Below are 21,635 nucleotides of genomic sequence, written 5' to 3'. Positions count from 1 at the left end.
TATGTTCAAGCAATTATGTTCCAGTATTTGGTGTATGGTGGATATGTATTTGTGGAGTATTATCGTATTTGTATGATTTAGTATCTGGTAAATCAACAATGGATGGTTTACAAAGTATAAGGATTTTAGCTCAAAGATCAAATGATGTGAATAGGGTTCAAGGCTAAATGATTCAAAGTACTTACAATATAAAGCAGAAGTATTTTGAACACTAACAATATGTCACAAGAGAGTTTAGAAATATTTGCAATATATCTCGAGAAAGGTTCAGAAGTACTTGACTTATCATAATTGGTTCCAACTTCACTAGTACTTGTCTAATGATTCTATTCAACAACCATTTTTCTAATCACCTACTTTCTTTTCCTATGAGTCACTTACCCTTATTCGAAGATTTTATATGGATACGATCGTCTCGTTGAGAGCTTTGTTTTGCCTATTCATATGCCTCCATCGGATTCCAATAACGTCTTCAAATTCTCGTTTGATTGCGAAGGACACGAAGAACACGATTCGTTTCTCTGGATAGTTATCTATTTTTACTATATAATAATGTTTATCTCTACAAAATACAATACTGTATTGACTATTTATATTTACGGAATATTGGTACCCTATTGGATCATATCGGATATAAAATATAACGTTTATTTGATAAAACAGATCTAAATCGGTACCAATTTTAGGATAATTATCCAAATCTATACATTTTGTAAATACAGACTTGGTCTCAGTGCTTTGGTTACACGTATTACAAGAAGATAATACAATAGTTTAAATTAAAAGATCCAGTTTCTCGAAAGTACGGGTTTTATCGATTTACCGAAACGAATATTGTATCGAAAATTTTGCGCCGGGACCCGCACGGGTCAAACCGTACTCCGGATCGAAAAAGTTAAAACACGGAAAATGCTCGGAATATTCAAATTTGGTTAGAAAGGAGTTTTCCCGAGACTTCCGGGTTGTAAAAATGTAAAAACGGTTGATGTCGGTTGGTTCCCGATTATACAAAATAGTTTATAATTACTTAGAAAAATAATATATTAAATCTATAAATCATTTATAAAATCATTTAAAAATGTAAAAATTAATAAAAAATATTACAATTATTTATACTTTATTTTGGACATATAAAAATTAAAATACTCAAATTTTATCATATTTACACATCCAAACACAAATACCACTTAACAGATAATTCACCAAATATTTATATAATAATCACATAATATTTATTTATTGATAAAAATAATTACACGTCATATCCCAGATATTACACTAAGGGCCATAGAGGGCTGGACCCTTTTTTTACGGAAGCCAGAAATGAGCCTGGGTACCTTGATATACATGGGTCTATACAGATGGGCATAGGTCCGTACTATACCTGACTGATTAGCAGGTTTTAGTATTGTGTTGATTCTAGCGTCCAGTCTAATTTATTGTTGATCACCATTAACGGCATCCCTTCTTGAAATTTTTTATGATTATAAAACCGGACAAAGATATGATTCAAGAAATGAATCAGTAAATTGCTCGTTGTTTTAATTTATGATTGAAGGCCAATATAGGCCAAAGTTTTATTGACTCAACTACTTCAAATAAATTAAGATGCTTATGAAATTGTTTAAAGATTGTGTCCAGGAATTTCTTTTAATGTTGATACCTGGAAACATATTAAGATACTTGTTGGGCATTTTTGGCTCACTCTTGCATTGTGAATTCTTATTTTTTTTAGTATCAAATGGAATTAAAAGTGAATAGCTTTTAATAGACGGCAAAAATTGGAAAGATCCCAGCTGCAATAAGTTGGAAATAATAAGGTGAATAAGACGAGGAAGTTAGTAAAGAGGTAATAAAATTGGATTTAGTTTTTATAAATTTTAGAAGGTTAGATTCTTGTTTCATACCATTACCTGTAAACGATCCAGAATTAAGGGGTTATCTGTATATTTATTTTAATATATAATTTTATATTGTTTAAAGTTGTTTGGTGACATCCAATCCTGACCCCTGGATTTGGGGATGTTACAAGTTGGTATCAGAGCTACAAGTTATTGGTCCCTGAAATAAGAATAGGTGGAAGTAAGATAGGGGTGACATGCCATATAATATAGGAAAGACCCTAAGTATACTCATTTTGAGTTCGAGTTGAGTGTGAATTAAGATTAATAGATCCGATATGGATTAGTAAGATAGGATATGGTTAAGATAGGTGGAAGAATAATGGATCTAGATTTTGTATTGTTAGTTTAGAAGGCCAAGTAGACCCGCTAACACGGAGAAGTTTGAAATTTTCTCAGAAGAAGAGTGCAAACCTTGTTTAATAGTATTAATAATTGAATGAACGTGCGAAAACATTTTTTACCCAATTTATGAAATTATTAAAGCTTAAAAAGGTTTTCTTGACCTAAACAAAGCCCAAGGATGATTGAAGAGAACGGAGGAAATCTTTTAGACGATTGAAGAAGAATAATATTCCAATCGACAGAGTCGAGGTGTTGCACGATCGATGATTTTTCTATGCGGCATAGACGAAATTAGAAGCTATGACTGTAAATTTTGTAAGAACGCGACTATGGTCGAACTATTAAAGGGATGAACATGGCGAGCAATTGTATCATTCTTTTCTATAACACGATAACATATATATTTCTCTATTCTCGAATAAGTATAAATTTCTTTCATTACTCTGATACCAACTTGTAACATCCCCAAATTCCGGGGTCAGGATTGGGTGTCACCAAACAACTTTAAATAATATAAAATTGTATATTAAAATAAATATACAGATAACCCCTCAATTCTGGATCGTTTATAGGTAATGGTATGAAACAAGAATCTAACCTTCTAAAATTTATAACAACTAAATACAATTTTATTACCTCTTTACTAACTTCCTCGTCTTATTCACCTTATCATTTCCAACTTATTGCAACTGGGATCTTTCAAATTTTTGCCGTCAATTAAAAGCTATTCACTTTTATCCCCATTTGATACTGAAAAAAATAAGAATTCACAACGCAAGAGTGAGCCAAAAATGTCCAACAAGTATCATAATAGGTTTCCAGGTATCAACATTAAAAGAAATTCCTGGACACAATCTTTAAACAATTTCATAAACATCTTAATTTATTTGAAGTAGTTGAGTTAATAAAACTTTGGCCTATATTGGCCCTCAATCATAAATTAAAACAACGAGCAATTTACTGATTCATTTTTTTTTTTTTTTTTTTTTTGTAATCATAAAACTTTTCAAGAAGCGATGACGTTAATGGCGATCAACAATAAATTAGACTGGACACTAGAATCAACACAGTATTATAACCTGCTAATCAGTCAAGTTAGGTATAGTACGGACCTATGCCCATCTGCATAGACCCACATATATCAAGGTACCCAGGCTCATTTATGGCCTCCGTAAATAAGGGGTCCATCCATCTCTGGCCCTTAGGGTCCAGCCATCCCTGGTCCCCATCGTAACCATCTAGTGTGTAAAGTATTTTAATGTTAAATCATTTTGATTTCAAAACATCATAATTCAGGGTTCGCAAATACCCCAGAACAATAGGTATTTGCTCCAGAGATCATAAATAATATTAAAGAATAGGGACAAAAGGTACTTGCATATTTAAGAGTAATTGCAACGAAATAAAAAAAACATTTAACAATTCTGACTTTAGAATAGGTGAAGAAATACTTGCAATATATCATAAGAAAGTTTGAGAATACTTGCCTCAATTGATAACTCTCTGATCTTTAACTATATGCCATATAACTCAGTCTGCTATATCTGTGTTTCAATCAACAGGCTATTTGTCCCTTCTTGTCAATCACCATTCTATATTTATTTTATCTCTGTATTTACTCGTCTCATGTATTTCATATAGACAAGTTTTACTCTTAAGTCATTCTTTCTGGCTTTGGATGCTTTGAACTATATGAAATACATGAGACGAGTAAATAGAAAGATAAGATAAATATAGAATGGTAATTGACAAGAATGGATAAATAGCCTGTCGATGGAAACACATATATACCAGAACTAAGTCATATGGCAGATAGTTAAAGATCAGAGAGTTATCAACTGAGGCAAGTATTCACGAACTTTTTTGTGATATATTGCAAGCATTTCTTCACTTATTTTAAATTCAGAATAGTTAAATGTTTTTTTATTTCACTGCAATTACTTTTAATTATGCAAGTACCTTTTGCTCCCATTCCTTAATATTATTTGTGAAAAATTTAGCAAATACCTATTGTTTTGGGTTATTTGTGAACCCTGAATTATGATGTTTTGAAATCAAAATGTTTTAACATCAAAATACTCTACGGGATGGATGGTTCCGATGAGGGCCAGGGATGGACTGGACCCTAAGGGCCAGAGATGGCTGGTCCCTTTATTTACGGAGGCCAGAAATGAGCCTAGGTACCTTGATATATGTGGGTCTATACAGATGGGCATAGGTCCGTACTATACCTGACTGATCAGGAGGTTATAGTACTGTGTTGATTCTAGCGTCCAGTCTAATTTATTGTTGATCGCCATTAATGGCATCCCTTCTTGAAAAGTTTTATGATTACAAAACTAGATAAGATATGATTCAAGAAATGATTCTGTAACTTGCTCGTTGTTTTAATTTATGATTGAGGGCTAATATAGGCCAAAGTTTTATTCACTCAACTACTTCAAATAAATCAGGATGCTTACAAAATTATTTAAAGATTGTGTCCAGGAATTTCTTTTAATATTGATACCTGAAGACCTACTATAATACTTGTTGGGCATTAGTGGCTCACTCTTGCGTTGTGAATTCTTATTTTTTCAGTATCAAATGGGGATAAATGTGAATAACTCTTAATAGACGGCGAAAATTCGGAAGATCCCAGCTGCAAGAAGTTGGAAATAACAGGGTGAATAAGTCGAGGAAGTTAGTAAAGAGGTAATAAAATTGTATTTAGTTGTTATAAATTTTAGACGGTTAGATTCTTGTTTCATACCATAACCTGTAAATGATCCAGAATTGAGGGCTTATCTATATATTTATTTTAATATACAATTTTATATTATTTAAATTTGTTTGGTACACCCAATGCAGACCCTGGGATTTGGGGATGTTACAAGTTGGTATCAGAGCTACATGTTATTGGTCCCTAAAATAAGAATAGGTGGAAGTAAGATAGGAGTGACATGCCATATAAGATAGGAAAGACCCTAAGTATACTAATTCTGAGTTCGAGTTGAGTGTGAATTAAGATTAACAGATATGTTGTGGATAAAAAACTAAGATTATTACTTGCTGTATTTAATATTAAGATTCGGGAGCTCAAGGCCTTCTATGGCTGCTCTCGTGTTTCGTGACTCAATCTGCCTTTACGAGATGCCTACATATCTCTGTGAATTAGAGAATCAAGCCAAAAAACATAGTTCTGATTGGTGGGGGTGAGACCCCTTATATAGATGTTGGGAGTCCTTGAATTGGACTTGGTATAGGAGACTTGGTGGGCAAGTCTCATAATTAGAATGGACTTTGGAGTCCTAGATAGTAGGAAACTGATTCCTTATCCTTTTAGGTCCCCTTGAGGCTAATCTCCAAGGATTTATATCCTTATCGGGACTCTTTTCAATATCTGATTTGTCCCTTATTAATTAATTACGAAATTAATTAATAATCAGGGCTTTTGGGCCTTTTTTATTCCATCAGGCCTGATCTGGTCCATCAGGCTTAACCTTTCTGGTCTGAGTATCATATATCTTTTTATTGGGCCTAGCAGCTCACAACTTGTACAATTAATGCAGTATTTAATTATATAAGCATAATTTATTTATCCCTATCATTTGCCCCCCAACTTTTGGGAAACATTGATTAGGTTTCGCAGAAGTTAAGTCTATTCGTTCCCTTACAGGCTTTCGTTTTTCCTTAAAGTGTGGAGCGATCTACACATTTACAATGAATTTTTCCTTTTATTCAGGAATTATCTTAATTTCCAGGAATTTTTCCCTTATTTCCGGGATTTTTTCCTTATTTTCTGGATTTTTCCCTAATTTTCTGGGATTTTTCCTAATTTTCTGGAATTTTTCCCTAATTTTCTAGGATTTTTCCCTAATTTTCTGGAATTTTCCCTAATTTTCTGAGATTTTTCCCTAATTTTATGGGATTTTCCCTAATTTTCTGGGATTTTCCCTATTTTTCAGATTTCCAGCCCTTTTTCGACCAGGATCCTAGTCGAAATTTCGACCTGGATCCTAGTCGAAAATAGGGGTCATCATTGCCATCCTGGTCGAAAGAATTCGACTAGGATCCACGACCTGGAATTCGACCAGGATCCTAGTCGAAATTTCGACCTGGATCTAGGACCTGGAATTCGACCAGGATCCTAGTCGAAAATTCGACCTGGATCTAGGTCGAAAATTCCACCTCTTTTTTTTTTTAGCTTCTTGCCATGAGCCTATCGACTAGGATTTCGACTAGGATTCTAGTCGATATTTCGACCTGAATCCTGTTCGAAAATTCTTTGATTTTCTTGCTTCCTGGTCGAAGGATTTCGACTAGGATTCACGACCTGGAATTCGACCAGGATCCTAGTCGAACTTCGACCTGAGTTTTTAATCCCTTTTTTTTTGAAAGATGCTTGGTTTATTCGACCTCATTCCTGGTCGAAGTTTCGACCTCAATTCAGTCCCGTTATTCCAGCTACTTGCCATGAGCCTATCGACTAGGATTTCGACTAGATTCTAGTCGATATTTCGACCTGAATCCTGTTCGAAAATTCTTTAATTTTCTTGCTTCCTGGTCGAAGGATTTCGACTAGGAACGACCTGGAATTCGACCTGGATTCTGGTCTTTTTTACCCGTTATTTTCAGGTGTCTGCTCGAAAGATTTCGGGCAGGATTCACGACCTGGATTTTGACCTGGTTCCTGGTCTTCCACTAGCCTTCTTTATTTAGCTTTAATTTAGGATATTGTATTTTCCAAATCCTAATTGGATTTGGGCCTGGCCTTTTTTGTTGGGCCTTATTAAATTTTACTGAGCCTCTATTATTGGGCTTTTCCAAATCTTATTGGGCCTCTTTTATTGATCTGGGCTTAATACACCCTGTTTAGAATGCTCTAGAATTCCTAGGAATATTTTGGAATATTCTTTTTTCTGGGCTTTTTCCTATGGGCTTTTGTCCTCAATGGGCTTTTCGTCCCTTCAACTTCCTTTTCCTCTTATATAAAGGAATGAGGAAAGGCTATTACTCCTCACTTTCTCATTTCTTAGTTTTCTTCTTCATCTTCCTGCTAAGATTCTCAGAGGAATAACAACAAGTCAGAGCTCAAAGCCTTTTTTAGGAGCGCTTCTTCAGGTAAGATTCCTCCATTTGCTCTTCGTGTCTATTTTTCCATTGTCTGCCACTTTAAGATAGCCTATTTACGTGCCCCTTACTTTTTTTCAGATGGCTGACAAAAGATTGACCCGTTTGGCCAAGATGAACGTGGCTAGAAAGTCCAACGATTTTCCTATTCGATCGAGGTATACTTCCTTAATCGACATGATCAAAACTCGAGGGGACGAGTATCCGTCTGATGCGCATCTGGACGCGCACGATCATATCAGTGCTTTACGGGATCCCAAGGAGCTGGAAAAGTTAAGCAGCTGCTTCAAAATCAAGGAGCCTTTTAAGCTGGTTCTTGCGGGTCCGGCCGACAGGGCCTGTCAGTGGAAGAAGGACGCGCTATGCGTCTATAGGGATACTCTAAGGGCAGGTATTAGGCTCCCTTTTCATCCATTCATTCCTTTGCTACTGGCTGATGTGGGCATCAGCCCTTGCCAACTTCCCCATAATTCCTGGAGGTTGATTCTGTGCTATCTGTCGCAATGCGCCAAGCACAACGTCCCCACATCTGTTGCTGTCTTCAGGAAGATTTTTCAGTTCAAAAACAGCCCTGATAAAAGTCCGGGTTGGGTTTCTATCAACCAGCGCCCCACTATCCCCCATATCGTGAATGGGAAGTCCATCCCTGACAACAACTTGGGGTGGAAGAAAGATTTTTTGTTTGTTATTTGGGAAGGTGGAGATTGGGGCTCCCTGTTTCGATCATCCTTTGGGCTGGCCGTGGACGGGAGCCCGAATGACATAACTTTGTCTGACGAGGAGGCTAGAGGTTTCAACCTCCTTACGCAAGACAACGACACTTCCCATTGTTGGGACCTTATCCGGGAGACCGTCCTGGTAGAACGCGGCCTTTCGCCCGTTAATAAGAAAAGTAAGTTCCCTTTCTTATCTCCTTTATTTCCTGCACTTTTATTTCATTGATTTTCAACTGACTTTGTTTGTTGCAGTGGCTGAGAAGATTGAGGAGGCTACCAAGCCGAAGGACCTGGAGACAACCAGGATGAAGAGGGCCGGGAAGATCTTCAAGGACCCTCGACTGGGTGACCGCTTCCCGGAGTTCCTTCTTCAGGCAACGGAGCCAGATGAGGAAGGCCCCAGCCAAGTTCTGCGCACCAAGCAGAGGCCAGGTGCCTATTTTCAACCTGCTTGGGGGATCCGGGGCAAGGACTCAATTGTGGGAAGCATGGCGCTGTCCAAGGAATGGTCTAAGCATTCCATTTCCCCGGTGGATTATCAAGATTTTGTCCTTCAACAGGACTTGGAGGGGAATGAGCTGTTTGGAGCCCAAGCTCTGGCGATGGTACGTACTTTACTTATGCCTTTTACAAGTCTCTTTTCTTTCTTTTCTAAACCTTTGCTATTTTCTCTTGCAGGCTAACGCCCATTTTCAAGGGGCAATTCACCAAGCCAAGGCTTGGAAGGTTGGCCTGGAAGATGCCAACAAGAAGTTGGAGGAGGCCAACCAAAAAATTGAGGCCCTTGAAGCTCAATTGGCCTCTTCCACTTCTGACCTGGAGACGGCCCGGGCTGAAAATGTCATCTTGAAGGCGCAGAAGGAAAAAGCCTTTGATGGCTGGATGGACACTCAAGAATTCAAAGACTTGATGGTGGAGCATGACGCCCTTCTTCATCCTGTTAGCTATAAGGAAGGCTGGGACGCTGCTGTGGAGGCCATCCAGGATGAGTTTCCCGAGGTCCTTGAGCAGTCGCCCTTTCCTTGCCCAGTGCGGGTTCCAGAGCTTGGAGGTGTTACTGAAAAGCTTGCTGGCATGATCAAGGATGGAGAGGAGGAAGATTCCTCCGAGGAGGAGTTCGAGCCTGTCGCTAAGAAGGCCAGGGTGGAAGAATCTCCCAAAGCAGCGCCTCAACAGCCATCATCTCCTGCAGAGGGAACTTCTACAGGGACTTCGGAGGGGAAGACCGAGACGTCCGAAGAAACGACTGAAACTTCCGAAGAGACTTCGGATAGTGGTTCTGAGGAATCTCAGCCTTCCAAGGCCTAGCTTTTTGTATATCTTCTTTTTGAACTTTATTTATATCAGAACTTGTTACCCTTCGGGGTTATGTTTTATACGTTGCTTTTCTTGCCTTTTTCTATTTTAACTTTACAATCTTAATATGCATTTGAACCTTAAACATCCTTGGATTGAAATAATTTCAAGCTCTTTAATATGAAGTCTGGTTTTTCAAAACCTTACACAGCATGGGTTCGACCCTAATCAACAATAACTAGACAATGTAAATTCTACTGGAATATAAAATCCTACGCAAGCAAAGCTTCATGGTGCTTTTAAACCTACTTGTCAATGACAAGTGAGAATCGTACTTCACCTATCTTACACGTAGTAAACCTTCAGGTTTTGTGCGTGCCAGGTCCTCGGGACTTCAAAACCTTCCATAGTTTCCAGCTTGTAGGTTCCTCTACCCTGAACGCTCTTGACTCTGTACGGCCCTTCCCAATTCGGGGCAAGCTTTCCTTTCTATCCAACACCAGAAGCCTCTATTTTTCTCAAGACTAGATCTCCTTGTTTAAAACATCTCTCTTTAACCCTTAGGTTGTAATAGAATGAAGCCTTTTTCTGATATTCTACTATCTTTGCATGTGCCTCATCTCGCACTTCATCAATCAGATCCAGGGCTAACCTCTGCCCTTCCTCATTTTCTACAGCATTGAAAGTCTGAATCCTTGGAGAGGAATGCGATATCTCCACGGGAACTACTGCTTCTGCCCCATATGCCAACATGAAAGGAGTTGCTCCTGTCGTGACTCTACAGGTAGTCCTATAGGCCCATAATATTGGAAGTATCTCATCCACCCTATTATTTCTTGACTTCTCGATCCTCTTTTTTAGTCCATCCAGGATTATCCGATTTGCTACCTCTGCTTGCCCATTGGCTTGCAGGTGAGCCACAGAGGTGAATCGTAACTCAATTTCATTTTCTTCACAATACTTCTTGAATTCCTCATTGTTGAATTGTGTTCCATTGTCAGTGACGAGAATACGGGGAATTCCATATCGGCACATAATGTTTTCCCACAGGAATTGTGCAACCTGCTTAGTTGTGATTTTGGCCAAGGGTTTGGCTTCGATCCACTTGGTGAAATAATCAATGGCTACAATCAGAAATTTCCTTTGTGCCGTGGCCATAGGAAAAGGCCCTAGAATATCCATCCCCCATATGGCAAAGGGAATAGGCGAGTTGATAGAGGTCAGCATCTCGGGGGGTTGTCTAACAACTGGTGCATGCTTCTGACAGCGATCACACTTCTTCACATATTCTTTGGCATCAGCCATCATTTCTGGCCAATAGAAGCCTAAAGGAGTTATCCTATGAGCCAAGGCCCTGCCCCCCAAGTGTTATCCACAAATACCTTCATGCACTTCTTCAAGAGCCAAGCGTGCCTCATCGGGCCTGAGACACCTCAAGTAGGGAACCACGAAAGATCTTTTGTAAAGAATCCCATCTATCAAAGAGTACCTTAGTGCCCGAACAGTTAACTTCCGTGCTTCAGTTGCATCACTTGGCAACCAACCGGTCTGAATGTGAGCCTTGATGGGATCAATCCATGACGTCCTCAAGCCTATGGGAGCCAGCAGCTTAACATCTATGCTTCGTGTCTTCAAAACACGGAAGTACACACTTCCTGAACTTTCTTCAATCTCAGACGAAGCGAACTTTGATAGCGCATCTGCCTTAACATTTTCTTCCCTTGGAATGTGTTCAACATGGCACTCATTAAATTGGGTCATCACAGCCCTTACTAGGCGGACATACTTAGCCATCGTATCATCCCTTGCCTCAAATTCTCCCATTACCTGGGATATGATCAGCTTCGAGTCTCCACGGACCTTTAAGTTTTTGACTCTAAGTGTCCCAGCTAGACCAAGGCCAGCTATCAGGGCTTCATACTCTGCCTCATTGTTTGTGGTTGGAAAATCTAGCTTCATAGCATACTCAATTAAGAACCCATCAGGGCTTTGCAAAACCAACCCTGCTCCACTGGAATTTGTTTTTGATGCTCCATCAAAATAGAGAACCCAATATTCTTTCTCCTTGTCATTCTTCTCCCTGTCCCCATTGTAGACTCCCTTGTCTTGAGGTATGGTATCTTCCTGCCCCCCGACTTCTTGGTTGGGTATGGTACATTCCACCACGAAGTCAGCTAGTGCCTGGGCTTTTATGGCCGTACGTGGCTTATACTTAAGATCGAACTCTCCCAACTCTATTGCCCACTTAATCAGTCTCCCACTTGCCTTGGGACTGTGAATGATATTTCTCAGTGGCTGATTTGTTAGCACTTCAATTTGGTCAGCTTGAAAATAAGGTCGCAGCTTTCTTGAAGCCATTACCAAGGCTAAAGCGAATTTCTCAATGGCTGAATAATTCAACTCAGCACCATGCAAAATTTTGCTGACATAGTATACGGGTTTCTGGACTTTCAGTTCCTCCTTAACCAACACCGCGCTCAAGGCGCTCTCTGAAACAGCCAAGTACAAGAATAAAACTTCATTCAGAACTGGCTTGGCCAACAACGGGGCCTGGCCCATATACTTCTTTAACTCTTCAAATGCCTTCTGATTTTCCTCACTCCATACAAAGTCTTTGATGTTCTTTAGTGACTTGAAAAATGACAAGCACTTGTCTCCTGACTTGGAGATGAAACGTCCTAACACAGCAACCCTTCCTGTGAGCTTCTGAACATCCTTGACAGTTTTGGGGGGTTCCATGTCCAGGATTGCCTTTATTTTATCAGGGTTTGCCTCAATTCCCCTCTTCGAAACCATCAATCCCAAGAATTTTCCAGATCCTACTCCGAAAGCACACTTCGTCGGATTCAACATCATCTTGTGGTACCTCAGGACCTCAAAAGCTTCCCTTAAATGGGCTATATGATCAGTCTTTACTAGACTCTTGACTAACATGTCATCAACATAGACTTCCATAGTCTTACCAATAAGATCCTTAAAAATTCTATTCACCAACCTTTGATAGGTGGCTCCTGCATTCTTGAGACCAAACGCCATAACAAGATAACAATAAACACCAAAGTCAGTGATAAATGATACCTTTGGAATGTCATCCTTATGCATTTTGATCTGGTTGTATCCGCTAAACCCATCCATGAAACTCAGCATATCATGTCCAGCGGTGGCATCAATCAAAGTATCAATTCTAGGCAGCGGAAAACAGTCTTTGGGGCATGCATCATTCAGATCGGTGAAGTCTATACACATCCTCCACTTTCCATTAGCCTTCTTCACCATTACAGGGTTTGCTAACCACTCCGGAAATTGAATCTCCTCAATGAAACCAGCCTCTAAGAGCTTTTCCACTTCCTGCTTTATAGCCTCTTATCTTTCCGAGGCAAAATTTCTTTTCTTTTGTTTCACTGTCTTCCGGCTTGGATCTACGTTTAGCTTGTGAGTAATTAACTCCGGGTCTATGCCTGGCATATCAGCTGCTGACCATGCAAACACATCACTATTTTCTTGCAAAAATTTCACTAACTTCCCTCTAAGGGGCTCCTCTAATGTGGCTCCAATAAAAGTCGTCCTCTCAGGATTCTCGGGGTCTAAAGGAACCGAAACCAATTCTTCTGCTGGCCTTCCTCTATTCTCATCATTTTCTCAAACATCCATATCTTCAATAGGAAGAACCTGCCCCCTACTCCATCTGCCCTCAAATAGGCCACATAACAGCTTCTAGCCATTTTTTGATCTCCTCTCTCTCCTCCAATCCCGTTTCGGGTGGGAAACTTCATGACTGAATGGTAGGAAGAGGGGACTGCCTTGAAGGCATGTATCCCTGTTCTCCCCATGATAGCATTATAAGTTGAACTAGCCTTTACCACTACGAAATCCAGCATCTGCGTTGCTTGCCTTGGCTCCGTACCTATGGTGGTTGGCAATTTGATTATCCCTTCCACAGGACATTCTACTCCAGCAAATCCATATATCGGCATGTCGGTTGGTGTTAACTTGGAGTCGTTATACCCCATCCTTAGAAAGGTGTCATGGAGCAAGATATCCACAGAAGCACCATTATCCACAAGGACCCTCTTAACCGGGCTATTTCCTATTATTGGTGTTATGACCAGCGGGTCGTCATGGGGAAACTTCACACCCTATAGGTCGGAATCATCAAAAGCCAATGTTACTTCTGTCCTGGCCCTCTTCGGGGCTTCTCCAACAATATGCATAACCTCTCTAGTATATGCCTTTCTGGAATTTTTGGACAATCCAGCAGCAGTTGGACCTCCAAAGATCGTGTTTATCACAGGCACTCGAGGTCTCGGCCCTCCATAAATGGTGTTTATAACTGGTCCTCTAGGCTGGGGGTTTCGCCCCTGATCGTCTTGGTCCCTCCTACGATCTTCAAAGTTCTTCCTTCCATTATTATTTCTGTCCCCTCCATCTCCAGTATACTTGTTCAATCTTCCTTTTCGAATCAAAAACTCAATTTCATCTTTCAATTGCCTACACTCATCGGTGTCATGGCCAACATCTTTGTGAAACCTGGAATACTTGCCCTTATCTAGCTTGGCGGGATCAGCCTTCAAGGGCTTAGGCCAGCGAATATCTCTGTCTTTCTCAATCTCCATCAAAATCTGACTTCTGGGAGCATTCAGCTTAGCGTATTCAGTGAACTTTTGCCCAGGTCCTCCCTTCTTGGGGGTTGAATCAGGGTTTTGTTCGGTTCTAGGATATTTGTCCTTAGCGATATACTCCAAATCAGTTTTTCGTTTCTTGCCTCCAGTGGGCTCATTACTTACTACGGTCTTCTTCATACTTTCTTCAACCTTGATATACTTCCCTGCCCTCTCTTGGAGCTGCAACATGCTCTCAGGGGGTCGTTTGGCCAAAGACATCTTGAAAAACTCATCCCTAGTTCCTTGTTGCAGTGCTATCATGGCTACCTTATCATCAAGGTCTGGGACTTTTAAAGCCTCCTTTGTAAAACGATTCAGGTAATCTCTTAAGGATTCCTTAGCTCCCTGCACAAGACTCATAAGAGATGCTGAACTTTTCTCATGGACTCTTCCACTGATGAATTGCTTAATAAAAGCCTGACTTAATTCTCTGAACGATCCAATAGAATTTGGGGGTAGGCGACTGTACCATCTTTGAGCCATACCCGACAGGGTTTGAGGGAAGGCCCGACATTTTATAGCATCATTCACGGGTTGCAGCAGCAGTACATTAGAGAATGTCCTAACATGATTAGCGGGGTCTCCCGTGCCATCATAGGCTTTGATAGTGGGCATCTTGAATTTCCTTGAGATATGGGCATCCATTATCTCTTCTGTGAAGGGTGGAGTTGGATCATCAGGATCTCCAAGGGGAAGGAGATTGCTTGGATTAGTTCTTGGGACAGCAGCCCTTCTTCTTACCGGACCATCCAGGTCTATGATAGGAGGAAGATTTCTCCCCCAGGAGGTATGTGGGGTCTGGTGGCTTGGTGAGCCTCCAAATCACGCCTCAGCCTTTGGATTTCAGCCTCATGAGCCCTGATCCTTTCCTGCACTTCTTGGGGATTCGCCCCTGGGGTGCTTTGGGGGCGTTGCCTTCCATCGGCCATTGGCCCTTTTCCAGGACGCCTCCTTCTCGGGGCCACTTCATCATCCGAAGATTCGGAGTCTCTCTCAGTGTATGGACCAGAAAATTCCCGATCCTCAGGGATAGGATCCAAACCTCGTATATAGGGGGGCGACCGCCCTCGTGCTTCGCTTCGCCCAGCATATCCGCTTCCTCCAACCTCAGGGTGAAGGGGCATCCCATAAGGGGGGTTAGTAGTAACAATAGTTGAATATTCATACCCGACGGGTCGAGAATTCACAGGTATATGTATTTGTTGAACTTGAGGATTCGTACCTTGAATCGGGGGAGTTGTCCCTTGTAGCTGGGGTTGAGTTGCCCATGTCTGGGCTTCCTCCTGAGTAGATGCATAAGTTGAATGGGGAGGAACCTCCATGAAATCCAGCATCTGCGTTGCTTGCCTTGGCTCCGTACCTATGGTGGTTGGAAATTTGATTATCCCTTCCACAGGACATTCTACTCCAGCAAATCCATATATCGGCATGTCGGTTGGTGTTAACTGGGAGTCGTTATACCCCATTCTTAGAAAGGTGTCGTGGAGCAAGATATCCACAGAAGCACCATTATCCACAAGGACCCTCTTAACCGGGCTATTTCCTATTATTGGTGTTATGACCAGCGGGTCGTCATGGGGAAACTTCACACCCTCTAGGTCGGGATCAAATGCACCGAAAGGGTTAGTCTGTTGGAAAACTTTTATGATGTAATATTGTGTTTCCATAATAATTTCCATGGAAGGTTTAAGATATTATAAAATCGTCTATATTTTATTTTCACGTATATCTCACTTATTTTGCTTTGTATTCCTTATAATTCAGTAAATTTCGGAGTTTAGCAAAGATCGAATCCAGAATCTGAGTTAATAAGAGATAAATTAAACCCTTAATCACTTGAATTTTCTTACTTTTTTAAATTATACTTAAAGTTATAAGAAAAACGGTCAAAAATTATAAATTTAATTTTACAATTCTCAGGGGGTCGTTTGGCCAAAGACATCTTGAAAAACTCATCCCTAGTTCCTTGTTGCAGTGCTATCATGGCTACCTTATCATCAAGGTCTGGGACTTTTAACGCCTCCTTTGTAAAACGATTCAGGTAATCTCTTAAGGATTCCTTAGCTCCCTGCACAAGACTCATAAGAGATGCTGAACTTTTCTCATGGACTCTTCCACTGATGAATTGCTTAATAAAAGCCTGACTTAATTCTCTAAACGATCCAATAGAATTTGGGGGTAGGCGACTGTACCATCTTTGAGCCATACCCGACAGGGTTTAAGGGAAGGCCTGACATTTTATAGCATCATTCACGGGTTGCAGCAGCAGTGCATTAGAGAATGTCCTAACATGATTAGCGGGGTCTCCCGTGCCATCATAGGCTTTGATAGTGGGCATCTTGAATTTCCTTGAGATATGGGCATCCATTATCTCTTCTGTGAAGGGTGGAGTTGGATCATCAGGATCTCCAAGGGGAAGGAGATTGCTTGGATCAGTTCTTGGGACAGCAGCCCTTCTTCTTACCGGACCATCCAGGTCTATGATAGGAGGAGGATTTCTCCCCCTAGGAGGTATGTGGGGTCTGGTGGCTTGGTGAGCCTCCAAATCACGCCTCAACCTTTGGATTTCAGCCTCATGAGTCAAGTATACTGGAGGTGGAGGGGACAGAAATAATAATGGAAGGAAGAACTTTGAAGATCGTAGGAGGGACCAAGACGATCAGGGGCGAAACCCCCAGCCTAGAGGACCAGTTATAAACACCATTTATGGAGGGCCGAGACCTCGAGGGCCTGTGATAAACACGATCTTTGGAGGTCCAACTGCTGCTGGATTGTCCAAAAATTCCAGAAAGGCATATACTAGAGAGGTTATGCATATTGTTGGAGAAGCCCCGAAGAGGGCCAGGACAGAAGTAACATTGGCTTTTGATGATTCCGACCTAGAGGGTGTGAAGTTTCCCCATGACGACCCACTTGTCATAACACCAATAATAGGAAATAGCCCGGTTAAGAGGGTCCTTGTGGATAATGGTGCTTCTGTGGATATCTTGCTCCACGACACCTTTCTAAGGATGGGGTATAACGACTCCCAGTTAACAGCAACCGACATGCCGATATATGGATTTGCTGGAGTAGAATGTCCTGTGGAAGGGATAATCAAATTGCCAACCACCATAGGTACGGAGCCAAGGCAAGCAACGCAGATGCTGGATTTCATAGTGGTAAAGGCTAGTTCAACTTATAATGCTATCATGGGGAGAACAGGGGGGTAGAGGAACCTCCACGGTTGATGAAATCACCTGGGTTGTCTCTAATGGTGTTCCTTCCTCTAGAGCTCCAATTGTTCTCCGTGTTCTCGCCATAGTTGTTGTTGTGAGTCCCACAGACGGTGCCAAATGTTGTGGATAAAAAACTAAGATTATTACTTGTTGTATTTAATATTAAGATTCGGGAGCTTAAGGCCTTTTATGGCTGCTCTCGTGTTTCGTGACTCAATCTGCCTTTACGAGATGCCTACGTATCTCTGTGAATTAGAGAATCAAGCCAAAAAACGTAGTTCTGATTGGTGGGGGTGAGACCCCTTATATAGATGTTGGGAGTCCTTGAATTGGACTTGGTATAGGAGACTTGGTGGGCAAGTCTCATAATTAGAATGGACTTTGGAGTCCTAGATAGTAGGAAACTGATTCCTTATCCTTTTAGGTCCCCTTGAGGCTAATGTCCAAGGATTTATATCCTTATCGGGACTCTTTTCAATATCTGATTTGTCACTTATTAATTAATTACGAAATTAATTAATAATCAGGGCTTTTGGGCCTTTTTTATTCCATCAGGCCTGATCTGGTCCATCAGGCTTAACCTTTCTGGTCTGAGTATCATATATCTTTTTATTGGGCCTAGCAGCTCACAACTTGTACAATTAATGCAGTATTTAATTATACAAGCATAATTTATTTATCCCTATCAAGATCCGATATGGATTAGTAAGATAGGATATTATTAAGATAAGTGGAAGAATAATGGATCTAGATTATGTATTGTTAGTTCAGAAGGCCAAGTAGACCTGCTAATACGGAGAAGTTTGAAATTTTCTCAGAAGAAGAGTGCAAACCTTATTTAATAATATTAATAATTGAATCAACGTGCGAAAATTTTATTTACCCAATTTATGAAATTATTAATGCTTAAAAAGTTTTTTTTGACCTAAACAAAGCCCGAGGATGATTGAAGAGAACGGGGGAAATCTTTCAGACGATTGAAGAAGAATAATATTCCTATTGACTGAGTCTAGGTGTTGCACGATCGATGGTTATTCTATGCGGCATAGATGAAATTAGAAGCTATGACTGTAAATTTAAGAACTCGATTATGGTCGAACTATTAAAGGGATGAATGTGGATGAAGAGCAACAATATCATTCTTTTCTATAACATGATAGCGTATATTTTTCTTAATTCTCGAATAAGTATAAATTTCTTTAATTACTCTGATACGAACATGTAACATCCCCAAATCACGGGGTCAGGATTGGGTGTCACCAAACAACTTTAAACAATATAAAATTACATATTAAAATAAATATACAGATAACCCCTCAATTCCAGATCATTTACAGGTTATGGTATGAAAAAAGAATCTAACCTTCTAAAATTTATAACAACTAAATACAATTTTATTACCTATTTACTAAATTCCTCGTCTTATTCACCCTATCATTTCCAACTTCTTGTAGCTGGGATCTTTACAATTTTTGCCATCTATTAAGAGCTATTCACTTTTATCCCCATTTGATACTGAAAAAAATAAGAATTCACAACACAAGAGTGAGCAAAAAATGCGAAGCAAGTATCATAATAGGTTTCCAAATATCAATATTAAAAGAAATTCCTGGACACAATCTTTAAACAATTTCATAAGCATCTTGATTAGAACAATGAGCAATTTACTGATTCATTTTTTGAATCATGTCTTTGTCCGGTTTTGTAATCATAAAACTTTTTAAGAGGGGATGTCTGTTGAGTGGAATTAATGACACTTTATTACGCTCCGTAATGCTTTGAATTGGTGTAATTGTACTCAAGTTGTTGTTATTTTAATGTGTTTTCTAGTGGTTTTGCATTTTTAGGCATTATCTAGGTAATCAGGTGAATTAGCATTATTTTGGTGCTAATTTAGTGTTAAGGTGGTGTTGGAATAAAAGCTCATGGAAAGTCGGCTCAATTTAGCAAGAAAATAAAGAAATCAGAAGTTAATCCATGGATTCAGCGCGTCCGCGCTGTGATAGCGCGCGACCGCTCCCAAAGTCCAGAAACTCAGCGTGCCCGCGCTGGTCAAGCGCGCGGCCTCGCCAGGTTGAATTCAAAGAATCCTGATTCCAATGGGCTTTTGATCCAATAGATTTCTACTCTGCATGGGCCTGTTATATATACATAATTAAGTTCGTTTTTCAGGAGAGACACATCAGAGCACAAGGAAAAGGAGTAAAGGAGACCGTTTTTAGCACAAGTCAACCAAGGCGAAAAAGACCTAGTTTTAACTTGTGATTCTTTGTTTAAGTTGTAACGTTGGATGCTAGTTTTCTTATTCTTGAACCTATACTCTTGTGTTATATTTTGTTTATTATTCGTTTATATAGACTACGTTTATCATACCATGCTTTCATCGGAACCCACGTTGATGATGAGTCCGATTATGGGCTAATCGTTATCGTGGGGTTCTAGCGGATTTATTTATGGATTTCTTTAGTTAATTTGTTTCGATACCTTAGTGTGGTGATTGTATGATAACCTAGTATTGGTTGTGCTTATTCATCTTATAACTGTCACGGACTTATAAGATAGTTTGTTAATTCTTAATGAAGCGAAAATGAATTTAAGGGTTTAGAACTTGCCATGCTAGCATAGGTTCATGTGTTATTGTTATGCATGAGTCGTAGGTAATTTTAACCATCTTACTTGCCCTATGTAATCATGATAGATAACTTGTGCACTAAACCATTATGTTGTCAAATTTTATAGACATATAGGGTCTCAATATAATTGGTATCTATTTAGCTTCTATCTATTTTGTGGATGTCTGGTAGTATGGTATTCGTGCAACGAAAGTTGGCGTTTATTAGTTTCGTATTATCTGATTAGTGTCATCACCATTACATGCTAAGGTTAAGAATGAAAAGACTATTGAAGAAGTATTTAATGAAGTTAGAATCCCATATTTGTCATAAATATTAATTCAACCATTCTTATTCTCTTAGTTATAATTGTTAATTTAATTCTTAGTTATAAAATAACCTCAATTTGTTAATCATCTTAGAATTGAATAATAGCCATATCATTTTTGCATAAGTGCATAAATTACAAAGTTAACCCAAACCAGTCTCTGTGGGAACGAATCTGATTTATATCTTATACAACTTGCGAACACGTATACTTATGAGAATTTTAGCGCATGTTTAGTGACTAACAAGTTTTTGGCGCCGCTGCCGGGGACTCGGTGTTAATTTTTAGTTTATGTGTTTGTCATCAGTGGTTGTTAAAGTTCATTGACTCGAACATTGTTACTTATATGTTTCCTTGTCTTATTTCAGGTACTCTAGTGAGCGTGCATGCATACGCGTTCACGGTCTCGTAAGAGAACTCTGGATAAAGCCGAGGAAGAAGTTGTAGTGGTTTGAAGGGAAGTTTTAAGGATGAAGAGAAGGTAGAAGAAGAAGAGAAAATCGAGGAACCAGCTTTAGTAGTGATGGGAGATCAAGCAGAAATTCCTAAGGCTTTGATGGACTATTCTCAGCCTAAGATCAATGATATTCAGTTAAGAATTATCAGACCGGCCATTTTGGCTAACGCTTTTGAGATTAAGTCAATCATGATTCAGATAATACAGAATTCAGTTCAGTTTGGGGGTTCTCCTACTGAAGACCCTAACATGCACATCAGGGATTTCATCGAGATCTGCGACACTTTCAAGTTCAATGGTATGACTGAAGATGCTATCAAGCTGCGACTCTTCCCATTCTCTCTAAGGGATAAAGAAAATTGCTGGTTACATTCTCTACCCCCAGGGTCTATCACCACATGGGAGGATCTCGCTCAAAAGTTTCTCACTAAATTCTTCCCTATGGCGAAGATTACTGCAATCAGGAATGCTCTTACTCAGTTTGCTCAGCAAACTGGCGAATCTCTGTGTGAGGTTTGGGATCGATAGAAGGAGATGCTAAGGAATTGCCCATACCACGGCATGCCTGATTGGATGATTATAAATTGTTTCTATAATGGTTTGGGTGCTACTTCTAGACCCATGTTCGATGCAGCATTAGGAGGAGCCTTGTGGGCTAAGAGCTATAATGAAGCTTATGAATTGATTGAACTGATGGCTGCTAATGAATAACAAAATCCTTCTCAGAGACTGACTCAGGGAAAAGTAGCAGGAATTCTAGAGTTGGATGCAGCAACTGTTATAGCTGCCCAACTTAAGGCTTTGACAATGAAGGTTGACACTTTGGACAATTATGGAGTTAATCAAATCTCTAGTGTCTATGAGTTTTGTGCTGGTGCCCATGAAAATGATCAGTGTGCTATTTCTAGTGAATCAGCTCAGTTCGTGAGCAACTTTCAGCGATCTCAGCAACCTGTGCCAGCCACTTATCATCCCAACAACCGCAATCA

The 21,635-nt window shown here is 39.9% G+C and overlaps 1 non-coding gene across 1 annotated transcript; it reads right to left on the bottom strand.

Annotated features, from left to right (window-relative positions):
* Positions 1–21,102: 21,102 nt before the first annotated feature.
* LOC141662268 (small nucleolar RNA R71) lies at positions 21,103–21,209 on the bottom strand. The gene has a single exon (XR_012550391.1). It is a non-coding gene; the product is annotated as a small nucleolar RNA R71 (small nucleolar RNA).
* Positions 21,210–21,635: the final 426 nt, after the last annotated feature.

The sequence above is a fragment of the Apium graveolens genome, chromosome 5 (assembly GCF_009905375.1).
Source record: "Apium graveolens cultivar Ventura chromosome 5, ASM990537v1, whole genome shotgun sequence".
NCBI classification, from domain to species: Eukaryota; Viridiplantae; Streptophyta; class Magnoliopsida; order Apiales; family Apiaceae; genus Apium; species Apium graveolens.
Note: the sequence above shows the minus strand (reverse complement) of the source record. Positions and strands in the feature narration are given on the sequence as shown.